The 25,024-nt window shown below is 37.4% G+C and overlaps 2 long non-coding RNA genes across 3 annotated transcripts; both read left to right on the top strand.

The window, feature by feature from the left end:
* The first annotated feature begins 6,570 nt into the window (after positions 1 to 6,570).
* Positions 6,571 to 15,605, top strand: LOC308655047. Of its 2 annotated transcripts, none has more exons than XR_014023371.1 (3): positions 6,571 to 6,840; positions 14,209 to 14,295; positions 15,523 to 15,605. It is a non-coding gene; the product is annotated as an uncharacterized lncRNA (long non-coding RNA). The 2 variants fall into 2 exon arrangements; XR_014023372.1 differs by having other exon boundaries at positions 14,209 to 14,250.
* Positions 15,606 to 19,026: 3,421 nt separating this feature from the next.
* LOC308654947 lies at positions 19,027 to 21,562 on the top strand. The gene is made up of 3 exons (XR_014023351.1): positions 19,027 to 19,134; positions 19,545 to 19,630; positions 21,097 to 21,562. It is a non-coding gene; the product is annotated as an uncharacterized lncRNA (long non-coding RNA).
* The last annotated feature ends 3,462 nt before the right edge of the window (positions 21,563 to 25,024 follow it).

A 25,024-nucleotide genomic window follows, 5' to 3' on the forward strand; every position in this document is an offset into this window, starting at 1 on the left:
AAAACCTAAAATATTTATAATCCTTTTGTTTATATATGCTTGCAGACCTTTACCAACACAGTTTGTTCCCAATAGTTGGAATACTCAGGTCCATGAATCAAGCAATATTGCCCTCTCACAATATTGGAATAGCAAAAGCAATTCTAAGCAGGAAGTGTGAATCTGGAGGTATAGCAATACCAGAGTTCAAACTGTACTACAAAGCAATAGTAACAAAAACAGCATGGTACTGGTACCAAAACAGGCGGGTGGACCAATGGTACAGAATAGAGGACACAGAGACTAATCCACAAAGTTACAACTATCTTATATTTGATAAAGGGGCTAAAAGCATGCAATGGAGGAAGGACAGCATCTTCAACAAATGGTGCTGGGAAAACTGGAAATCCATATGCAACAAAATGAAACTGAATCCCTTTCTCTTGCCATGCACAAAAGTTAACTCAAAATGGATCAAGGAGCTTGATATCAAATCAGAGACTCTGGAAGAAAAAGTTGGCTCCGATCTACATATTGTGGGGTCGGGCTCCAAATTCCTTAATAGGACACCCATAGCACAAGAGTTAATAACAAGAATAAACAAATGGGACTTACTTAAACTAAAAAGTTTTTTCTCAGCAAGAGAAACAATAAAAGAGGTAAACAGGGAGCCTACATCCTGGGAACAAATCTTTACTCCACACACTTCAGATAGAGCCCTAATATCCAGAGTATACAAGGAACTAAAAAAATTAGATAATAAGATAACAAACAACACAATCAACAAATGGGCCAAGGACCTGAACAGACACTTCTCAGAGGAGGACATACAATCAATCAACAAGTACATGAAAAAAATGCTCACCATCTCTAGCAGTCAGAGAAATGCAAATCAAAACCACCCTAAGACACCATCTCACTCCAGTAAGATTGGCAGCCATTCTGAAGTCAAAAAACAACAAGTGATTAATACTCTAGGAATGTGGGGGTCCAGGAGTTACCTTGATTTATATGAACCGTGTGATGTCACATAGCTGTCATAGATGTGGGACGCGGTTCTAACAGTAACAGGGTCCATTGGTTCCATGCCATATGTATTCTGTAGGATTTTTATTTTACATGAAAACTCTTTCTGAAATATACATGTATGTGACTTGAGAGGCAGGGCAGAGTGGATTAGAGGGTTAATGTAAAGATTAAATAAGTTTAATCTAACACATAGTAGCTTCTAAAGCATAAGCCATTATCATTAGAATTATTATGAGTGCTTGTTGCTATGTCATTCAAAACATGTCCCATGTAGTTCTTTTTTATGCCTAATGTTCTCTCACGCCCACTATATTTTATTAACTAATAACAGTGATTTGATAGTTACTTGATATAAATGCTTTGCAAATGCTGTGTTGGTTAGTTTTTCATCACTGTGACCAAAATAAAATACCTGACAAGAACAACATAGAGGCGAAAAGATTTATTGTGCTTCATGGTTTCAGAAGTCCTAGTTCATGGTCAGTTGACTATTGCAGAAATGTCATGCAAGTGCCTGGCAGAGGAAATCCACTCAGCTCATGGCAGCTACAGAGCAGAGACAGAGCCGGGCAGGGGCAGGGAGGGAGGCCAGGGAAAGATAACATGTGCTATTGCTTCAAATAATAGGCCTTTATTGAGTATCTGTGAAACATAGACTCTGGGAAAGAGAGGAAAAATTATTTAAAGACAAATTATTCAGGGATAATTAGGTTTTACCTACTGAATGAATGGATGAATGAGTGAGAGATATCTTTATGTACTACAGAATATATATTCTGCCAGGCGCAGTGGTGTACACCTGTAACCCCAGTGGCTTGGGAGGCTGAGACAGGAGGATGGCAAGTTCAAAGACAGCCTCAGTAAAAGCAAGGCGATAAGCAACTCAGTGAGATCCTGTCTCTACATAAAATACAAAAAAGGGTGGGAATGTGGATCAGTTGTTGAGTGCTCTTGAGTTGAATCCCCAGTACCCACCCACTACCCCAAAAATCTCTATGTATTTTTCTCAAGCAGATTATATGTGTTTTCAGTGCATGGTTTGTATTTCTTTATGCTCTTCATGTTGCTTAGTAAAATTATGTGCAACTAATAAAAGTCTTAGGCTTCTTGGTTGATTAACATTCCATTTAAAAATTACACATAATTTTAGGTGGTATAATACCAGGAGAATAGAGGGAAACATAGGGGGGGCAAGAAATCCTTTGTGATAGGAGGCCTTGGGAAGTTATTCCTTCATATCAAAATTATTGAAGGTACGGATTCCAAAGGGCACAAAAAACCCTGCAAATAAACACATGTATTAATATAAATTTAAAAATCATAAACATACATTTGAGAAGTATGGACTTTAAACCAGACAGAAAATTGAGATTAACTACATGGGGATTCTCTTAAAAAACAAAAATAGAACTCCTAAATGGGCCAGCATTCTCACTACTAGAAAAATATACAAAGAAAATGAAAATCAGAACACTAAAGAGAACTCTGCACGCCTGTGGATATTATAGCACTATTCACAGTGGTTAAGATATGGAATCAACTAGTGTCCATCAACTGATGTTCCTTATTGTCTATGTCACCTGAGCAGGTTTGGTGGCTTAAACAATATGATCCTCAGTTTCTTCCTCTGTAAGATGGAATACTTAACTACACCACAGTATTTTTTGGTGTGTAAATAGTAATAACTATTCATATAGTACAAGGTGGACCCTTAAGAAATATCTAATAGCAGTGCTTCTTCTTTCCTAACTGGTCTGCTACAGCACATTTATTAGAAACATCAGCACTTTAACATGTACCGTCTTATGCTGGAATCAAATGATCATAGATTCAATGTGCTATATAATTCCTATAATTAACTGATAAAAAGCTTCAAGGGCTATGTTTTCTTCAGTGAATATTAATGGCACCTTTGTCTAATATGAGGTAACTCTATGTATGTGGATTTGTCTCTGTTTCTTCTATTCTGTACCATTGGTTTGTTTGGGTGTCAATATCATGCCATTTTTTTTTCCACTATTGCTCTGTAGTATAGTTCAAGGTCTGGTGTTGTGATGCCTCTTGCTTCACTCTTCTTGCTAAGGATTGCTTTGGCTATTCTGGGTCTCTAATTTTTCCAAATGAATTTCATGATTGCTTTTGCTAGTTCTATGAAGAATTTCATTGGGATTTTAATAGGAATTGCACTAAATATATATAACACTTTTGGTAGCATAACTATTTTTATTCTGTATTAGTTCTGCCTATCCAAGAGCATGGGAAGTCTTTCCATCTTCTAAAGTCCTCTTTAATTTCTTTCTTTAGTGTTCTGTAGTTTTCATTGTAGAAGTAATTCACCTCTTTTGTTAGGTTGATTCCCAAGTACTTTTTTTTTAAGGCTATTGTGAATGGGGTAGTATTTCTAATTTCTCTTTTAGTGGATTCATCACTGATGTATAGGAACACATTTGATTTATGGGTGTTGATTTTATATCCTGCTACTTTGCTGAATTCAACAAATGGTGCTGGGAAAACTAGAAATCCATATGTAGCAAAATGAAATTAAATCACTCTTGTCCTGCACAAAAGTCAACTCAAAGTGGATCAAAGACTTAGGCACTAGAACAGAGACCTTGCACCTAATACACGAAAAGGTAGGTCCAAATCTCCACCATGTCAGTTTAGGAACTGACTTCCTTAACAATACTCCTAAATCGCAAGAAATAAAATCAAGAATCAATAAATGATTCAAACTAAAAAGCTTATTTTGAGCAAAGGAAACAATTTCTGTAATGTGAAGAGCCTACAGAATAGAAGAAAATATTTACCACCTGCAGGTACCTCCAGGACACATACAGAACTCAAAAATCTTAACATTAAACCCCTTGCCCCCCAAATAATCGAATCAATAAATGGGCTAAGGAAATGAACAGACACGTCACAGAAGAAGATATACAACCAATCAAAAAATATATAAAAAAGTGTTTAACATCTCTAGCAAAGATTTCATCTTACTCCAGTCAGAATGGCAATTATCAAGCATACAAGTAACAATAAATGTTGGCAAGGATGTGGGGAAAAAGATACACTCATACATTGTTGGTGGGACTGCAAACTGGTGAAAAAATGGAAAGCAGTAAGGAAATTGCTCAGAAAATTTCAAATGTAACCATCATTTGACCCCACGATCCCACTCCTCAGTTTATACCTGAAAAACTTAAAATCAGTGTAGTAATAGTGACATGGCCACTTCAGTGTTTATGGCAGCTCATTTCACAATAGCTAAACTATGGAACCAACCTAGATGTCCTTCAACAGATGAATGGATAAAAGAAAATTAAAGTGATTTAATTTCATTGTATGTATATGCACAATGGAATATAACTCAGCCTTAAAAAAGAATGAAATCATGGCATTTACACGTAAATGGATGGAACTGGAGAATATCATGCTAAATGAAATAAGCCAATCCCCTAAAACCAAAGGCCCAATGTTTGATATGCAGGTGCTAATTCACATTAAGGAGGTGGGGCCTAGGGACTAATAGAGGTACTCTGATAGGCAGAGGAAAGTGAAGAAAGGGGAGGGGTATAGGGATAGGAAGGATAGTAGAATGAATTGATCATTAATACCCTATGTTCATGTGTGACTACAGGACCTATGTAACTCTAAATCATGTACAACCAGAAGAATGTTATACTCCATTTATGTATGATGTGTCAAAATGCATTCAACAGTCATGTATAACTAATCAGAAAAAATTTTTAAAAAGCTTCAAGGGGAAGAAATATAACATTTTTTTTTTTTTTTTTTTGCTATACGGCTGAAAATCCAGCAGTTTATTAATACTTACCTGATTCCTAAAGTACATACTAAACCCTTTATTAAATTATTTGGGGATTAAATACCTTTTAATAAATTAGCCCTCTTTCCCCCTTAAACTATGTTGATAATTAAGATTACTAAGACAAATGAGTTGACAGTAGTCATCCACACTTGTTGTGTTCAGCAGTTCATCTTAAGACAACAATTAACATCCACAATACTCACTACACGTATACTGCATCAGAGAAGTAGGAATGGCTCCCTCGCCAGTCGTCCTTGAACCAAAGTACCAAGAACAGTCTTCCTCAAGTGTTACATGACCTGCCACATCTCAAACTATATTTGATCTGAGTTAAAGATTTAAAATTCTAACCCATTCATATTCATGGAATGTGAATGAAACTGAATAAGATATGACCTCTCCCTCTAAAAGAGAAACTCAGAGTGTTCCCAGGGAACACACTGCCTGCTCAACTCTACCAAGGGATGGACACAGAATGCAGAGTCCTTCTGTGGATTTGGAGCAATTTGAGTGAACAAAGTTGACATGAAATTGTAAGGTTGAGGCTCCAAAGCCAACTAAACAATTCAGTTGATTATTTTCAACTAACATAAAATTAGAATACATTTTGGGTGGATTGATTACTATACACCATTCTGGGGTTTTAGCCTGTTGGTTTGTTGTTTTTAAAGGGATTTTTAAAAATTTAAATTATTTAAAAATTTTGACTTGTAAATATAGTATAGATACAGGTAAATATGTAAATCAAAGTGCTTTGGGCACTGATTTAAAAATGGATCTTTCTTATTTTCCTATTGTGCTTAAGAACCAATATACTGACTTTTGGTTTTGAAATTCTCATAATCTGGCTTTTGTTGCTTCAGTGAAAGGGAAGCAACAGACTTCCTTGGTGTGAGGCAGGTTCTCCAGCATTCTTCCAGCTTTGAAGAATGATTATTGTAACAGACCTTTTACCAGCAAACAGGAGCTCAGTGCTCTCTTGTATCATGTCTGGGTATCCCAGATGGCTTCGAGTGACAGTTTTGTACACTCTAGGAGTCAGTTACATCCTTAGTTTGAGGGGATGGCAATTCAACTGTCCCTCAATGACCCCTGGATATGGAATCAGATGATTTGGCTCAGAGTTTGTTTACCCTAACCTGAGTATCTGCCTCTGGAGTTCATGATTGTGGTTCTTTGTGTCTTGGGATACTGGACAGCTATTAACTCTCCTAAGATTGAATTCTGTTTTCTAGAAAATGAGCATAATAATGACAGCTTTTGCGAAGCCCGATAATAGAAATGTATGTTAAGACGGTTGCACACTGTAAAATGCCATGGAAATGTGACAGAGTTATGTCTCTTCTTCATTCAGTTCACACCACACACACACACACACACACACACACACACACACACATGGCTGCTTCTGTGTGAATCACAGATCAATAGGTCCACCTCCTGTTCACTTTTCTTATCTGTAAAAAACCAGTGTTTTTGGTCTGTCCCTGCATGCTCTCTGTGACCGGGGTTCTCAGTCCCTGGTGTTGATTGTGATCATTGTCCTTGGCTGCATTCGTCTTCTTCCTTCCACCCGCCCAGACTGGGTAAAAGGTTGGGGAGCAGACCGGTCGGGGAGAGGCCACCAGTGGCCTGACCTGGCAGGTGAGGTCCGCGCCTAATCCAGCTCACAGCCCCCAGCCAGGGAGTGCAGCCTGCCTGTGTCTGCTTGTGCAGGTGCTGTCCGCGGTGAGTGCTGGGGGTGGGAGGGGTGTGTGTGTGTGTGTGTGTGTGTGTGTGTGTGTGTGTGTCAAGGGTCTGCAGACCGCATCCCCAGAGCACAGGAGGAAAGGGGAAACTGACAGCCCTCTCCCCTGGGTAGGCCTGATGTCTGAGGAGGAAAGTGAATGCATCCAGCGCCCATACATAGGGAAGCTGCATTGAGCCTCTGCTAGAGCCAAAAGGGAGAGACAGCTCTGACCAACAGTGCTAGGCTGGCTCTTGGATTAGCAGCAACAACAAAAAAGGTAAAGTTTTTATTCGTGTGTGTGTGTGGGGGGGGCGGGTTGCGGGGGGGGGGCGGGTTGCAGGGGTGGGCTTTATAGAGTCTAAAAATTCTCCCTTATTTTGGGCACATTTTCAAAAGGTGTTTTCATTTGCACACACTGTGGCCTTGGGGCGGGAGCCTTTGCAGTCCTCTCTATTGGACTCACTCATGTATAAACATCCTTGCCCAGGGTAAGAGTGAGCTGCTGAATCTGCTAAGACAAGATAGGAAGAAAGCATGAATCTCCAGAGGACCACTTTAAAGGTTCCAGGAGTTTGCCTTTAGCCATTTGTGGGATGTCCCAAACAGTTTTAATATTGAAAGCTCAGTCCTTGTCTCTGTTGCCAATCCAATAATGAGGAAAGAGTTTTGAGAAATGGAGAAACTGGGACTGCTGTCCCAGAGGCTGGGATTCTCCCTGCCAGGGGTAAAACCAGGCTTTTAAAAGAGGAACAAGGGCTGGGATCCAAATATTACCAGCAGATAAAAAGAGTGTTCAGTGCAGTCCTCGAGAGAGTCATTGTTCCAGTTTATTCATGTTTCCACTTCTCATTTTTACAGTTTATTCATGTGGGATAGCAGGACAGGTAGCTTATTAGGGGATTGGAACGGTCTTAGTCCCTGCTTAGTCTCTTTGCTTTTAAGGAGGGAGAGATGAGGAAGAAGAAGAAAAGAAAAGAAAGACAGGTCTGGTTTAAAACAACCCACTGGAAGTTGGGCAGCAAAGTTTGTTCTCAAAGAATAAATTGGACTCCTGTTACATTTCCCCACTGTCAACTTCTGGCAATGGTTTATATCCTGATGTTGGGATTCACATGACTACATTTTTGAGAGTCTGAAAAGCTCACTTAAAGAGGGGGAATTTTACTGTTTATAATTCTGTTTACTGTTGTCATGTTTGTAATAAACATATTTATTAAAATGTAAGGATATTCCTAGCTAGAAGTATATCCTGCATTGAAACAGCAGAATCATATTTTCTGTGATCTTGAACTGTTAATATATTGAGTTCTTAGGTAGTATTGTTTGGAATTTGTCTTTATCTTTAAAAAATAAATATTATCTGCAGGTCTAAATATTCTCTAAGGAAGCTAAATATTCTCTATGTGTGCTTATTTTTTCTAAATTTTACATGTGGTTTAGTACTCATACTGTTACCAAAAACAAACAAACAAACAAAACAAAACAAAACAAAAACCCAAAGGAATCTTTTAATTTCACTTGCTTTTAAGTTAACTTAAAAATCACTAATTTTGGAGGTCACACAGGTGGGCAATAATTATTAGTTTCCCACTAGCTTTGCTGTAAATAACTCCTCTGATATTTGGGTTGTAATGATAATGGTTGCCTGATTTACTCTTCAGGAACCTTAAGGTCATTTTCCTGAAAATACTGACTGTTCCCATGCACCTGTACCCCTGATAGGTGCCTAGAGTGAGAGGAAAATGTTTTGCATCTCTGTCTTCCTGTGTATCTCCTCTTTGTTACCTTGACCTTTGCAACAGGTTCTACCCAGCTCTGAGTGTAGATATGTTGATCATTTTAAGAAATATTTTGCACAATACTAAAATATGGAGTTACCATGGCATAGGCTTGCTTAGTCTTTCTCTTTCTCTACTCCAGGGATGAGAGTGCCCACCATGCACCAAATACAGAAACTCCAGAACTTGAAAGGAGTAACAAGAGGTAGCATCAGAAATTGCAGAAGATTTCTGCTTATTCCCAGAACAGACATGACTATTCCTCTCTTTTATCAGCCTTTTCCCCTTGTTGTTCTTATTATTTATCTGTAGCCACTCAACTCCCCAGAGTTGTGAAGCTGATTTGTGAACAAGGCTTCCTCTTCTCCAGTCTTTGGCCACTGAATGAAGTCTTTCTTTGTATCCAACACTTACCTGTAGGACGTATGTTTCTTGGGGGATTATCTTCCGAGGCTAAGTTAAGGAACACTATCAGAATTGAGTATCCCTAGAATAATTCTGTAAGTCTACTTAACATGATTTCCACTGACTTCTTGCTATAATTATAATAGATGTGACTTGTGATTTAATTTTTCTTTTAATAGGAATCATTGAGAATAAGGTATGCAGAGATATGGAGGATTTAATAATAGTGGACTTTACAATATTATTGCTTTTATGTTAGCTATCATCTGTTGGAAAATTCAATTTTCAAAGTGCAAATATAATGTTTAGAGATTTCATTTTTGCAATGAAGTCTAAGGAAGATACTTTTATAAATATATTCTTTTATTTACAGACAATGTAGAAGAAAGGTAAGGGCAAAAATTTCTGCTCTATGGCCTGGGCTTCAAGAACATTTTAGTGCTAAATTACTGAAATTATAATGCAAATACTGGCACACATGCTTAGGGATCTTTTTGACTTTTATAGGAGAGCCTTGGGGTATTCCTGGAAGGGTTATAGTTACTGAAATTATTCTTTATTACATTGGCCTCCCAGTGCTAAGTGGAAATTTTGTATAAAAGAGTGTGAAACTTGCTTCAGGAATGAAAAGAATATGTTTTGGGTTTTGAAAAGTGAACAGATTCAGTGATTAGGTTTAATTTTTTGAGATTCACTGCATTTATTTTGCTTGAGGTAAATGAATATAGTTAACAGGACAGGTCTAAAAAAAACAAAATTAATTTCCTTTAGACAATTGCCACACTTGCTAATTTTACAAATGTGTTGTTTTCAAGCTGAAGTATATAGCACTTTTGTTATCAATACTGCAGGATGCTGTGTTTCCTAAAAGTACAATCAGGTAGAAACACTGTTGTGGGAAGAAGGCTTTTATTCTTATACTGTCATACAAGGGAGGCAGCAGGTGTGAATGGAATTCCCAGGCTATCTCCCTAGTTTTCTTAATAGTATCTATGGGGCAGGCAGGGCCTCAGTCTTCCTAGTGTCAACATGTGTGGAGGGGGGGTCTTAGTTGCTTCTGTGCTTTCCTTCATTGTGAGACTTCATGGGTGGCATTTCTCATTATCATCTTAAACCTCTGACCCAGGGTATGGATTTTACTAAAGTAAAGGTTGTTATAGGGTATTCCAGTGACTAGTTTTCACCAACTTTGCCTCCTGTAATTATATAAATCTATGAACATCTTATTAGAGGAAGGTAAAATATTAATATTTGTTCTTATGTTTGATAATTAGCTTAATAACTTTGCTTTTCTCAATCTAATTTTTCCTGATATACATGTTGATCTCATAGTCTTGAGAACTGATTGAAATGACTCTATTTCCTATTCTTTTCTTTTTTAGTGTTTTCCTATTTTTGAAATGTATATTTAGCATCATAGTTTGGAGTTGTTTTGAAACTCAGGAATTAATTTGTTTTAAGATATAGCAAATATATGTATCTTTTATGGTGTCACAAAATTGCTTTTATTTTTAAGCATATAGTAATGAGAAATACAAAATAAGAGCATAAACAGAGATTCAACTTTCTTCTACCAAAGTCTAAGTAGCTTTCCTTGATCTAACAAATTATGGCCTATTTTTTGTTTGTCCATATTCCCATATTTTTAAAAAAATTTTTTCCACATTTTTGACCTCAGAATTTTGTGTTTCCAGGGCTCCTGATCTTTTCTGACCTGCAAGTCCAAATTTTGTTTCTTTCTCTGAGAGATTGCTGAGATATTTGGTCAGAAATATCAAGGGCTTCAGGAACACTCCTATGGCAGCTTTTTTCTTCATGGTTTTCCTGAATGTTACCCACTATGTGTGGAATTTTCATGTACAAAGACACAGAAAGTAAAGAGTAGGTTTGATCTAGTGCTGCTCCTTCCTTGCAGATATTTTAGTTCCTCAAGTCCTGCTGCTTTGGTTGCTTTCATGAAAACTGTTCACATTGCAGATGCCAGAAGCTGGGTCCTTGTCCCTGATGCTGGTCCATTAATGAGGACAAGGTTTTGAGAAGAATAAAAAAGATGTTGTATTGCTTTTCTAGCAAAAGAGAATGTACAGGGGATTCCTGACCCAGAGACTGTGATTCCAAATGCTAAGGGAAACCGCGGTCTTTTAAAGAAGAAATGCAGGGAGATTTAAGATGGTGGTCTAGAGAAAGGCTACATTCCTAGTTCCTTCAAGGCTCAGGGTCCAAGCATCAGGAGTACTTCTTCTGAACAGATGGATAAAAGAGGTATTTCACTAAAACTCAATATTTGACAGTAAGAGTGTCTTGGAGACTTAGAAATTTGGGAACATTAAACAAAGAAGAGTGAATGCATTGGAGCCAAGCTGGTTGCTGCAGCAGTGGCAGCCATGGTAGTGGTGTCGGTTCAGCACAGAGGAGGGAGAACATAGACAGAAACACAGTGGACAGATTAGTATGGAAGAATCTGAGATCAGGAAAGCAGCCTGAACTTAGTGGACCCAGAGGCTGCATTGTGCACTGGTGCTTGAAAAGTGCTCTGTTTCTCAACTGGCTGCAGAGAGCAGAGGCAGAGGCATCTTGAAGGCAGAGCCACACTGCGGAGGCTGTCTCAGAGCCAGGAGATCATAGCAAACACTGCCACACTGTTCCAGCGAGCACCTACAGTGTGACCTAGGGGGTACCTAGCAGAATAGGAGTGAAACAGGCACAGAGAAGATTGTATCCAGGGGGATTCAAGTCAGAAAAGTGAAGGGGAGTCAGCTTACTTCTTCTTTAAGTGTGGCTTTTCACATGACCATCTGAAGTGAGCTGGGAATCTGAACAAGGGGGTGGGAATACATTCAAGAACTATACCTAGTAAGGCTGTGTTCCTGGGCAGCATAAAGTGTGGAGGATTGGCTCCCATGCCCTATGAATACAATTCCTGGGAGGCCCCTGAGATCCAAACTCCTGACAGAGATCCACAATAGTATGGACCTAAACTCTTCAGAGTATACACCATCCAAAAAATCTCTTAAAGTCTGAATCAATTTAAACTCCACCTGCCAGAATTCTCATCATAGAACTCTGCAACAGCCCCACCCTGGAAATGCACTGATCTGTGCAGACAAAACTCCTATTGATAGTACTTCCCATTCCATCCTACCTTGTACTCGTGAGAAGGGAAACTGAGACTTATTTGAACAAGCTTCAGTGTAAGGCCATTCCCAAAGGCAGCTCAGAGAGCAAAACACACACACAAAAGGAAGGGGTTAACAATCTCCAGTCCTTCTCTCACTCTTAGTACATAACTCAAGGAGAAATGGAAAGAAAGATAGGTACAGACAGTGGTTATCTATGCTCAACTATTTTGACCATTTCAATGGAAATGGTTTCTTCATTATTTTTTCTTATTTATTTAATTTATTTATTATTTGTGTGTGTATTTTAGTTGTGCCAGTTGATTCATGGACATATATGCATTTTTCTTTGTTTCTTTTTTTCTCACTTTTAGCATTTTAAAAATGTAGTTATTTTTCCTTGCCTTGCCTTTTGAGGGTTAGGGTTTGGGGTTTGTATATTTTGGTTTTGTTTTGGATTGCTTTCTAATTCTCTCTTTTCTTCTCCTACTAATAGCCAAATTCCATTTTTCTCTCTTCCATTACATTATTACCTTTATTTTTTTAACCTTCTCCTTACAACCATCATCTGCTACATCTCTTCTGCATTCTCTGTTTACTTTTTAAAATTGTAAACTCTTTTTTACATTCATATTTTATTTTGTCTTAACTATATTCTTACCATTTTAGAACCAATTGGTTTATGTAACTCCTGCCCCCACTATTAATTCTATTGCATTTATTTTTTTCTGTGGATAACGTAGTCCACAACTACTGTTTTATTTACTGCCAAAAAGTTCATGGTTACTTATTGTTTTTGTTATTGGCAATTGCTAAACCCACCACTTCTTATTTTTAATGTAGTTAACACTGTAGATATCATATTAGGAACCAAGTATTTATTTTAATGCTGTATATTGTTTGCATTGGTTATTGCTATTGTTTGTTTCCCTCCATTCTGTGAGATGCTGGGAACATATAGGGGCACTACATGTTTACAGGGTAGACACTCTGCTACTGAAGTAAACTCAACCAAATGATAGCACACCTTGCTTCAAAATAATAATAATAATAGCATTCAATTTTCAGCTATACTTTAACAAAAGAATAGAATACACAAAACCAACTAGTGACCAGGCCCCAAGTCAAAATGGCTAGGCTGAAGCCCCAGACACCACCTATGGACATCCAAACTTGCTGGGTTTTCCTTCGGACACTCGTCGTCAGGTAACCTGCAGACTCATAACTGTGCTGTAAAATGCTAATGTGGGAGCAGTTTTGTTCTGATGTAGTCTGCCTCAGGATTATGTGTGTCTTCTACCCACCCTTCCATCTATTTGTTGTCCCTACTCCATTGAGGATATAGAGATAGTCAATAGGACAGGCAAAAATTAAGTTTTTACTATGGAAACATTTTTAGTGGTTTCTAGGACACTGTCAGAAGTTTTGTTGTTTAGAAGAGATATAATATATAATCTAGTAGAAAAATATTTTGGGGGTTCAATCAAGAATTGAACCCAGGGAGGCTTAACCACTGAGCCATATCCCCAAACCCTTTTTATTTTTTATTTTGAAACAAGGTCTCTAAGTTGCTTAGGGCCTTACTAAGTTGCTGAGGCTGACTTTGAACTTGAAATCCTCCTGCTTCAGCCTCCAGAGTCACTGAGATTCTAGGCATGAGCCACCATGCTCAGCTAGAAAAAGAATTTTTTAATTAAACTGAAACCAATGTCAGTCACATTTGGGGTGTTCTATTAGTTGGTGTCCTTCATATATTGATTTATTCCACAACTTGCACGCAGATCATTTGCTGCATTTTGGGGACTCTAATATGGTTGTGAACAAAGTGAGTAAAAATAACAATCTCTGCCCTCATGGAACTTACTTTCTTATCAGGGTAGAGAGGTGGTAATTGGACAAATAAAATATACAGCATTTCAGATGGCAGCAGGACTATGCAGAAAATTTAAGCAGAGAAGCAATAGAGAAGGGGAGGGAGAGGGCAGGCAGTTGGTGGAAGAAGGTTGGTTTGAAGCTGAAATCAGGCAATGAGGGACACCTGGTGGCACTTAGTACACCTGAGGGAGGTCTGGGATGGACACTTTCTGACAGAAGAACCTGTAGGCAAATGTTCTTCCTTATAATTGACCCTCCTCATTGAGAGATTCTAATCTTTGAAAATAGATATTTGTAAATAGATATTTCAAAGAGTGTGCTATTTATACACAGGTAGTAACTAGAGTTAATAAGGCTACTCATTGTCCCATTATCTTTCTCAACTAAAATGAGATAATAGTCTTTTGTCTTTTATACTAGTTCTGTAGTGGTTGTTGATTATCACTCCTTCCTTTTTTTTTTTTTTTTCAGTGGTGGTGCAGAGGATTGAACACCAGGCTTTATGCATGCAAGGCAAGCACTGTACCAACTGATCTATGTTCCCCGGCCCTCCTTAAGGTTTTTTGTTATTCTTAACCCCTGTAACACAGGAAACACTAGTTCTCCCAATTTATTGGTCTGTTACTTATAAGGGGGTTAATTTGCTGGTGGTTTTTCAGTCATTTTACTATCAGTCATTGAGTTTCTGCTGCGTACTGAAAGATTACTGAGTGCTGAAAGAATATTGTTGGCTCTAATGAAATATTGCTAACTACTTCACATGTACAGTGTAATTTTTATATACAAGTCATCACTTTCTGAACATATCTGAGATCTTATATCCCCATTTGAATCATACTGTCATTGCTCCAAATATTTTGATCCCTGTGACATTGGCATTTCTGTTGGAACATAGGCAATTAGGTGTCCTGTCAACCAAGGTAAAGTTTTATTCTTAGAGAATAAGTAATGTCATTTGGAGACACATCTGGTGATTTAGATCCATCAACCTGGATTTCCCATGATGGAACAGTGAGCTGCAATGAGTTGATTCTTTAAGGTGATTCATGCATTTAATTTTTCCTACTTGCCCCTCAAAGTGATTTATAGTGCTTTGTACAAGACACGTAGGTGGTAGTTATGCGCAGAGCATAATTAGAACAGAGCTACTTTCAATAAACCAGGATTGTGTCAGGCTCAGTGTCTTGAGATTGCACATTCAAACTCTTTGTCCCATCAGTGAACTCAGTTCCCCAAAAGGAATCCCAGCAATTGTCAGAGAAGTAGTAGTCTCTAGAAGAAGGGTAGAACCTTGTAGCTCCCTGAGATTAAAGGAACAACTCTTGTTCAGGTTTGTAATAGGTGTAATGTAGTACAGAAGTATAATTTTTAGTAAAGCGCCAGATAGCAAATAATTTAGGATTTTAAAATATGAAATTACACATTGACTGGCACAAAACTTGGGAGTTCAGTTCAACTCTGAAAATTTGCTCCCCAAGTGTCTTCAGCACTCTGCTACCCTTTGTGGCAGTGCCCGGTTGACACTGAAAGGAATGTTAACTTTCAGAATCATCTGCTCTGTTGCCCAATCAGCTCCCAGAACAACAGATGCCTTAATTTTCAATTTAATTTAGAAAGCACACTAATAATATACAGTGTTTTGTATTCTCTTAGGGACTCTGGCCAAGCCATTTAAAGTGTTGATCTCAATGGAGAGATTTGATTATATAGCCACATATCTTGTAATAATAAATGATGTACAAAAATTTTACCTCTAATTAAAATTCTTTCCTTTTTTTTGATAAGGTGTATGCCACAATCCTTCTGGCAGCAGTTGTAGGTAGCACTTTTTGGGTGCTCAAAAATGATTGTACTGAAATCCAGAATAGGTAAGTAAATTTTGATCTTTATTTGAGAAAATGCTGTTACTTTTTTCAAACTTGTGAACATCTTTTAATAATTTGAATTTATGGTAAGTATAGAGTAAATGTTACTGTTTAATTCTGGGTAGGATGAGTTGGTACATTAAAAACCAAGTGGAAGAGTAAGCTTTCTTTTTAACAGATGCATATATGTATGAATGTCCTAGTAAACTATGTACAACCCTGATTTAGTCTTTTAACCATTCTTTTAAATTTTTTTTATTTGTTCTAATTAGTTATACATGACAGTAGAATGCACTTTGATACATCATACATAAATGGAATATAACTTCTCATTCTTCTGGTTGTACATGATATAGAATCACATCCATTGTGTAGTCATTTATGCACATGGGATAATAATAGCAGATTCATTCTACTATCTTTCCTAACTCAATCTCCCCTTCCCTCTCTTTAATCCCCTCTGCCTAATCCAAAGTAACTCTGTTCTTCCTTAACACCTGCCTCCTTTATTGTGAGTTAGCATCCACATATCAGAGAAAATATTTGGTCTTTGGTTTTCTGGGGATTTGCTTACTTCATTTAACATGATATTCTCCAGCTCTATTCATTTATTGTCAGATACATCATTTCATTCTTCTTTAAAGCACAGTAATATTCCATTGTGTATACATACACCACATTTTATTTATCCATTCATTTATTGAAGGACACCTAGGTTAGTTCCATGGTTTAGCTATTGGGAATTGAGCTGCTATAAACATTGATTTGTCTGAATCTCTGTAGTATGCTGATTTAAGTTTTTTGGGTATAAACTGAGGAGTAGGATACCTGGGTCAAATGTTCGATCCATTCCAAGTTTTCTGAGGAATCTCCATACTGCTTTCCAGAGTGGTTGCACCAATTTGCAGCCTCACCAGCAATGTGTGAGTCTATCTTTTCCCCCATATCCTCACCAACATTTATTGTTGCTCATATTCTTGATAACTGACATTCTGACTAGAGTGAGATGAAATCTTAGAGTAATTTTGATTTGCATTTCTCTAATTGCTAGAGATGTTGAACACTTTTTTCATATATTTGTTGATTGATAATATTTCTTCTGTGAAGTGTCTGCTCAATTTCTTAGCACCTTTGTTGACTGGTTTATTTGTTTTTTTAATGTTAAGTTTTTTGAGTTTTTCTTATATATCTTGGAGATTAATGCTCTATACGAGTACAGGTGGTAATAATTCTCTCCCATTCTCTAGGCTCTCTTTTCACATTCTTAATTGTTTCCTTTGCTGAGTGAAGCTTTTCAGTTTGAATCCATCCCATTTATTGATTCCTGATTTTACTTCTTGTGCTTTAGGAGTCTTGTTAAGAAAGTCAGATCCTAAATTGACATGGTGAAGATGGGGCCTACTTTTTCTTCTATAGACACAGAGTCTCTGTTCTAGTGTCTAAGTTTTTGATTCATTTTCAGTTGAGTTTCATGCAGAGTGAGAGATAGAGGTTTAATTCCATTTTGTTACATATGGATATCCAATTTTCCCAGAACCATTTGTTGAATAGGCTATCTTTTCTCCATTGAATGTTTTTGGTGCCTTTGTCTAGTATGAGATAACTGTATTCATGTGGATTCGTCTCTGTCTCTTCTATTTTGTACCATCAGTGGCATCAAGTACATTTACCCTGTGAAAGTATTGCCACCATCTAACTCCAGACCATTTTTTCATCTTCCAGAGTGGAATCCCCACAAAATAGTAACTTCCCATATGTATTTCTCCTAAGTCCTGCCTAACACCATTCTACTTTGTGTTTCTGAATTTGGACACTCTAGGAACCTCATATACATGAATTCATAGTATTTTTCTTTTGGTGACCGACTTATTTTCCTTAGCATTATGTACTTAATGTTCATTCAAAATGTAGCATGTGTTAAAATTTGGCTTTTCAGTCTGTAAAATAGTTATTTATTTATTATATTTGGTTTACCCATTTATTTACTGATAAAAATCTGGGTTGCCTCCAGGTATGAGCTATTATGAGTAATGCAGCTACAGGTGTAGAAATATCTCTTTGATTCCCTGCTTTCAATCTTTGGGGTAAATATCCAGAAGTGGAATGGCTGGGTCATATGGTAACTTTGGTAATTTTCTGAGGAATTGCCATGTTGTCTTCCACTGTAGCTGCAGCATTTTACATTCTCATCAGTAGCACACAAGGGTTCTAGTTTTTCCACATCCCCACCAGAACATATTTCTTTATCTTATTAGAGTTCCACTGGATCTTTGTACAACTCCATTTCAAAATTGGATTGTTTGTTGTTGTTATTGTTGAGTTAAAGTTCTTTACATTTCTGGCTTATTAACCTCTTATTAATCTTATTAATCAGGATCACTTTCATTTTTACGTATTTTAAAATCCTAGTCAAACATAATTAAAGGCTTTTGGATGGTTGTATGGTTGATGTCTCTAGTAATGAGCTGACTGAGGATTCCCTCCATTGTCTGCCTTTTCTTTCCACAAGTCTTGCTTTCATTATTCCACTTTAAAACTGTAAGTTAGTGTTATGGTCTAGATATGTGATACTCCCCAAAGCTTCTGGGTTAATGCATGAATATTTGGAGATGAAATGATTGACTTATGAAAACTGTAATCTAATCAGTCCATCCTAGTTTGAATTATTACATGGGTGGTAACTGTACGCAGGTGAGGCCAGAGGAGGTCAGTCAATGGAGGGTGTGCCCTGGAAGACCTGGATGAGTTTATTACACCAGAATCTCCTTTCCCTTTCTCTCTCTGCTTCTGGCCATGATTAATTATGCGGTACTCATTTACCACATACCATGATGTTCTGCTTCTATACATAGACTTACATTGTGTTAGGTATTTACATAAGACATGGAAATGATTTAAAATATGCAGGATGTATATATTTAGAGCATAAAGAATGTACATAGGTTACATATAAAACTATGCCATTTTTAAAATAAGGGACTTAAGTGTCTGGAAGTTTTGGTAACTGTGGGTGAGATGGGTGTGTCCTGGAAAAAATTCCTCAGATTCTAAGAGATAGCTGTATTTCTTAATCTTCCATTGTGTGCAGTTACAAAGAAAGCTGATATCCTAGTCCTGATAATTAAGAATCCTCCAAATAAGTGGAACATATTATATAGATTATAGGCTTATTTCCCCAAATCTTCAAAATAATTGAAACATGAAATATAGTTTATACATATATTATCCTTCCTTTAATATCATAAACTGCCTCATTTATGCAGAGGTATAGACATGCAAAGAACAAAGATTATTGTTTAGAGTAAATGGAAAGAATTTCAAGAAAGTGTAGATCTTAGCAGAGATGTTTTTAGAAGGTTGTGGAGTTCTTGTAGAGGGCCTTGCCCAGAGTTCCTCATGAAAACACTGAACCAGTTCTGATACTTGGTTTTTCTTTTCATAGGTTTTCTTGGGTATGTCATTGAATTTTGAAACCATGGCACCTCAGCTCTCCTGGCTTCAATACTTCAGTATTCCTCATTATGGCTATATGGTAAGTTGTCTTTATCTGCCATTGTGACTGGGTTCCTAACCTGGGAACAAACAAAATCAAGCCTGACCCTCTCATTTCCAATCCATGAACTGTGACTGTCTACTATCCATGAACTGTCAGGAACAATGCATGAGTATTTCCTGTTAGCCTTGGTAACCACAAGGTCAGGGATTCATCTGAGGTTTTTCTCAGTCACCTCATTGTTTGAGGGAGATGAAAGGTGAAAAATATTTTCAGAATAAAAGAAGGGTGGGAGACTGGAAAACAGCTTATTCTAAAAGGCAAATTAGAAGAGAAACAAAGACCATGAAGTACTGAGTTGCCCAGGCTGACCTTGAACTTGCAATTCTCCTACCTCACCTTTGAAATTTGAAAGTGTTTACCTTGTCCTGTTCCCCCTTGTATTACAGGCTTTGCAGCATAATGAATTTTTGGAACAAAATTTCTGTTCAGGATCCAATACAACAATGAGCAACTGCCATCCCAGCTTTTTGATGTAAGTTTGTGTTCAGTGTCCTAAAGGATTTGATTACTTTCTACTGTGGTGTGATATTGAAAGTCTCCTGGGCTTAGAAAAAATTTGAGTCCTTCCAGGGTCAACAAGAGTTTCTGAATCTATGTTTTCTCACTCTTAAAGTAAGCCATTGTGCACTGCATGGGAACATGCTGTGCATGTATTTGACTGCAGTCAAAATTGTATTTAATGTGGAGAATTATCTGTTTTGAGCTTTTGAAAGATTGATTTTTTAGTTGTGGTTTTGAATTAACAAGAGAAAAGAGAATGCCAGTATGTTAAACTCATAGATTTTCCAAATAGTATTAAAATGATTCTTAGTAATAACAAATTTTTATTATTAATTCCTGATAGGAAAAAATTCTGTGAAAATTTTCTTTCCTTCCCCTTTAATCCTGGTTTGATCTGGGTGTGACATCTTTGTAACACAAAGTCAGTGGCACATTGCTGGTCAGGATGAAGTGTATGGGAAAAGAAGGACCAGATAAGGAGCCACCTTGGGCTTCACAATTACATAAGGCTCATCCTCACAAGGGGAAGGAGGAAGCTTCTCTTCAGCAAAGAGAGGCCATCGATGTTTTTGAAACTTCTAAATTTGAAGAGATGCACAAGAGTGGCAGCAGGCAATAATTTTGGCTGCACCAGGGTTTTTTTTTTTTTTTTTTTTTTTTTTTTTTTTTTTTTTTTTTTTTTTGTAACAGCTGCTTTTCTAAGCTGTGGCAAGAACACTTCATCCTGCTCTGCAGCTGCTTTTGTAACCTGTGGCAAGACATTGCATCCTGCTCTGCTCCAGCTGCTACTTAAGATCCGACTCTGATTCCTGGCCCTGAGGGTAGCTTTCTGTAGCTCAGTATCTGTGATGCTCATCACAGTCTTGGTGCAAAAGCCTCCAGAGTATAACTCTGGCTGCAAGCCTTTGCTCCTCCCTGGTCCTAGTTTTATAATTCTTAGCCTGTGTTCTTTGAATGGCTGCCTTGTGAGAAGAACTATGGGGATCTTTGATCATCTTAGCAAGGGCCACAGGTGTCATCAGTTAAAGCTGAGGGTTCCCTACCAGGAGTATGTGAAAAATTACCTGAACAATATTTCCTTTGAAGAGAGCTGCATTACAAATTTGGAAATGAGTTCATCTTTGAAGGCTAGACACTTGGTTCATAGTATGACTGCAAATTTGGTCAAGGTTGTTAATCCTAATTCTCCTCTTTAAAATATGTGTAATATTAATACCCCTTTAGATTTCTTTAGGGTTTAATTGAGTGTTTAGATGCAAATTGCTTGGCATGGTGTCTAGCAAAATTGTAACCATTTAATGATTGTTAATTATTAGATATGAAGGGATAACACCTGGTTAACTGTAGGCTTCTTGGAAAAAGAAACAGTAAATATATTGAGTAAAATCTAACAGATACTAACAATGAAATTATAACTTTATTTGTGTTGAATTTCAGATGTACTGGTGAAGAATTCTTGATAATTCAGGGCCTCAATCTCTCACCTTGGAGCTTATGGATCAACCATCTGGTTTGGCTTGTATGATGTTTGTCTTCCTCGTAATTGCCTATCTAAAAATGTTATTTCTTAAAAAACATTCTTAAATCCCTCTTTAATTTACTATGAATTACCCTCACATTAAAAAAGAGAACCTTGATTTATTTTAAATATTCAATAAAGATTTTATATTATTTTCTGACCAGTTGCAATCAACAATTATTTTAATTAGAAAAATTTCACAAAAATTATAAACAAGCCATATTTTACATGACAGAACCAAACAAAATACTGATGCTATTATGTATTGTATAATAGTTTATCTCATGAGACAGGAATGGAGAAGAAATCTAGTCTAATTGATTGACCTGAAAAAGAGGAATTGAATTTCAGAAACTCTTGACAAGTTGCCAACATCTCTGATATCAGTTCTCATCTTTTTAATAAGTAGGGAGGTTAATATCACTCCAATTTTAAAAGTTTGTGACTCTGTAATTTTCTAATTAATTAATTAATAACTATGCAATTATTTAATAATTAATAAATAATATTAATATTAATGATTATGTTATTAATTAATAACATATATGTTAACATCTGAAGAGATCTCAAGATGACAGAGAATGGCTGAATTTCCAATTGCTCATTGGCTTGGATACAAGCAGCAGGAGTACTGCATCTCAGCAAGGTAGGTGAAAAGGAGGAATTCACTGAAATTCAGTATTGTACAGTCAGAATCTCATAAAGACTCAGAATTTCGAGTGCATTGAAGAAAGAATTAAAAAAAAATCATTGGATTCAGGCTCTTTGTAGAAGTTGCAGTGTACCTAGTTTATCATGGAAGGGAGGGAAAATACAAACAGAAACACAATGGACCAATTTTTCAAGGAAAAAAAAATTCCTAGATCAGAAAAACAGTATGAACTTAGCTGGTCCAGAGACTACACAGCAAAATGACATTTAAAAATGATCCATTTTGTAAGTGGAAAGCGGAGAGCTGAGACTAGAGACATTTTGAAGAGTTCATGCTGCACCTTCTGCTACTGGAGCATGGGAGATTGTAGCAAATACTGCCATACTGTCTTGGCGAGCATCTACTGGGTGGTCTAGGGTGTACCTAGCAGAAAATGATTGAAACAGGATCAGAAAAGATTATACCCAGGGAATTGAAGTAAGAAATATGGAAAGGAGTGCTATTTGCTTTCATTTTGAGTGTGGACATTCACATGACAAGCTGAAGGGGACTGGGAAATTGAACAGGTGGGTGTGAATACACTCAGATGCTAAACCTATTAAAGGCATATTTGTGGGCAGCAGAGTGAGTGTGCCCAGTAGTGGGTTGGCTCCCCTGCCCTATAAATAAAATTCTTGGGAAGCTCATGAGATCCAGACTCCAAGCAGAGATTGGCATCTAGAGGTGTATTGATATAATCACTCCAGAGCATATACCACCCTTCAGAGTCACTAAGTCCTAATTAGACTAAATCCCAGCTGCTTAAACTGGTAAGAAGAAAAGCTGAAAGCTATCTCTACCAGCTTTGGTTTTAGACCACTCCAGCTGACAGCTTCATGAGCAACAAAAAGAGGAAGGTGTTAACAACCCCCAGGCCTCCCTCTCCCTCTCTCTTTCCTCCCTTCTCCCTCCCTCCATAACCCTAGAAGAAATGAATAGTGAGATAGTTGGACACAGGTAGTGACCATTTAGCCTCATTGACAGTTTTGAACACTTCAGTGAAGACAGTTCTTTCATTTTTCTTTTTTTAAAATTTTTATTGTTAGTTGTTCAAAACATTACATAGTTCTTGACATATCATATTTCACACTTTGATTCAAGTGGGTTATGAACTCCCATTTATACAGATTGCAGCATCACATGGGTTACACATCCACTGTTTTACATATTGCTATACTAGTGTCTGTTGTATTCTGCTGCCTTTCCTATCCTCTACTATCCCCCCTCCCCTCCCCTCCCCTCCCATCTTCTCTCTCTACCCCATCTACTGTAATTCATTTCTCCCCCTTGTTTTCTTTCCCCTTTCCCCTCATTTCCTCTTGTATGTAATTTTGTATAACCATGAGGGTCTCCTTCCATTTCCATGCAATTTCCCTTCTCTCTCCCTTTCCCTCCCTGTTTAATGTTAATCTTCTTATGCTCTTTCTCCCAAGTCTGTTCTTACTTACTCTCCTTATATCAAAGAAAATATTTGGCATTTGTTTTTTAGGGATTGGCTAGCTTCACTTAGCATAATCTGCTCTAATGCCATCCATTTCCCTGCAAATTCTAAGATTTTGTCATTTTTTTAATGCAGAGTAATACTCCATTGTGTATAAATGCAACAATTTTTTTTATCCATTCGTATATTGAAGGGGCATCTAGGTTGGTTCCACCAGTCTTGCTATTGTGAATTGTGCTGCTATGAACATCGATGTAGCAGTGTCCCTGTAGCATGCTCTTTTTAGGTCTTTAGGGAATAGACCGAGAAGGGGAATAGCTGGATCAAATGGTAGTTCCATTCCCAGCTTTCCAAGAAATCTTCATACTGCTTTCCAAATTGGCCGCACCAATTTGCAGTCCCACCAGCAATGTACAAGTGTACCCTTTTCCCCACATCCTCGCCAGCACTTGTTGTTGTTTGACTTCATAATGGCTGCCAATCTTACTGGAGTGAGATGGTATCTTAGGGTGGTTTTGATTTGCATTTCTCTGACTGCTAGAGATGGTGAGCATTTTTTCATGTACTTGTTGATTGACTGTATGCCCTCCTCTGAGAAGTGTCTGTTCAGGTCCTTGGCCCATTTGTTGATTGGGTTATTTCTTTTCTTATTGTTTAATTTTTGAGTTCTTTGTATACTCTGGATATTAGGGCTCTATCTGAAGTGTGAGGAGTAAAGATTTGTTCCCAGGATGTAGGCTCCCTATTTACCTCTCTTATTGTTTCTTTTGCTGAGAAAAAACTTTTTAGTTTGAGTAAGTCCCATTTGTTGATTCTAGTTATTAACTCTTGTGCCATGGGTGTCCTATTGAGGAATTTTGAGCCCGACCCCACAGTATGTAGATCATAGCCAACTTTTTCTTCTATCAGGCACCGTGTCTCTGATTTGATATCAAGCTCCTTGATCCATTTTGAGTTAACTTTTGTGCATGGCGAGAGAAAGGGGTTCAGCTTCATTTTGTTGCATATGGATTTCCAATTTTCCCAGCACCATTTGTTGAAGATGCTATCCTTCCTCCATTTCATGCTTTTAGCCCCTTTATCAAATATAAAATAGTGGTAGTTTTGTGGATTGGTTTCTGTGTCCTCTATTCTGTACCATTGGTCCACCCGCCTGTTTTGGTACCAGTACCATGCTGTTTTAGTTACTATTGCTCTGTAGTATAGTTTGAGGTCTGGTATCCCTATACCGCCTGATTCACACTTCCTGCTTAGAGTTGTTTTTGCTATTCTGGGTCTTTTATTTTTCCATATGAATTTCATGATTGCTTTATCTATTTCTACAAGAAATGCCGTTGGGATTTTGATTGGCATTGCATTAAACCTATAGAGAACTTTTGGTAATATCGCCATTTTGATGATGTTAGTTCTGCCTATCCATGAACAGGGTATATTTTTCCATCTTCTAAGATCTTCTTCTATTTCTCTCTTTAGGGTTCTGTAGTTTTCATTGTATAAGTCTTTCACCTCTTTTGTTAGGTTGATTCCCAAGTATTTTATTTTTTGAGGATATTGTGAATGGAGTGGTTGTCCTCATTTCCATTTCAGAGGATTTGTCGCTGATATACAGGAATGCCTTTGATTTATGCGTGTTGATTTTATATCCTGCCACTTTGCTGAATTCATTTACTAGCTCTAGTAGTTTCTTTGTAGACCCTTTTGGGTCTGCTAGGTA

This window comes from Spermophilus citellus (assembly GCF_964194105.1).
Source record: "Spermophilus citellus genome assembly, chromosome: 8".
In the NCBI taxonomy this organism is placed as follows: domain Eukaryota; kingdom Metazoa; phylum Chordata; class Mammalia; order Rodentia; family Sciuridae; genus Spermophilus; species Spermophilus citellus.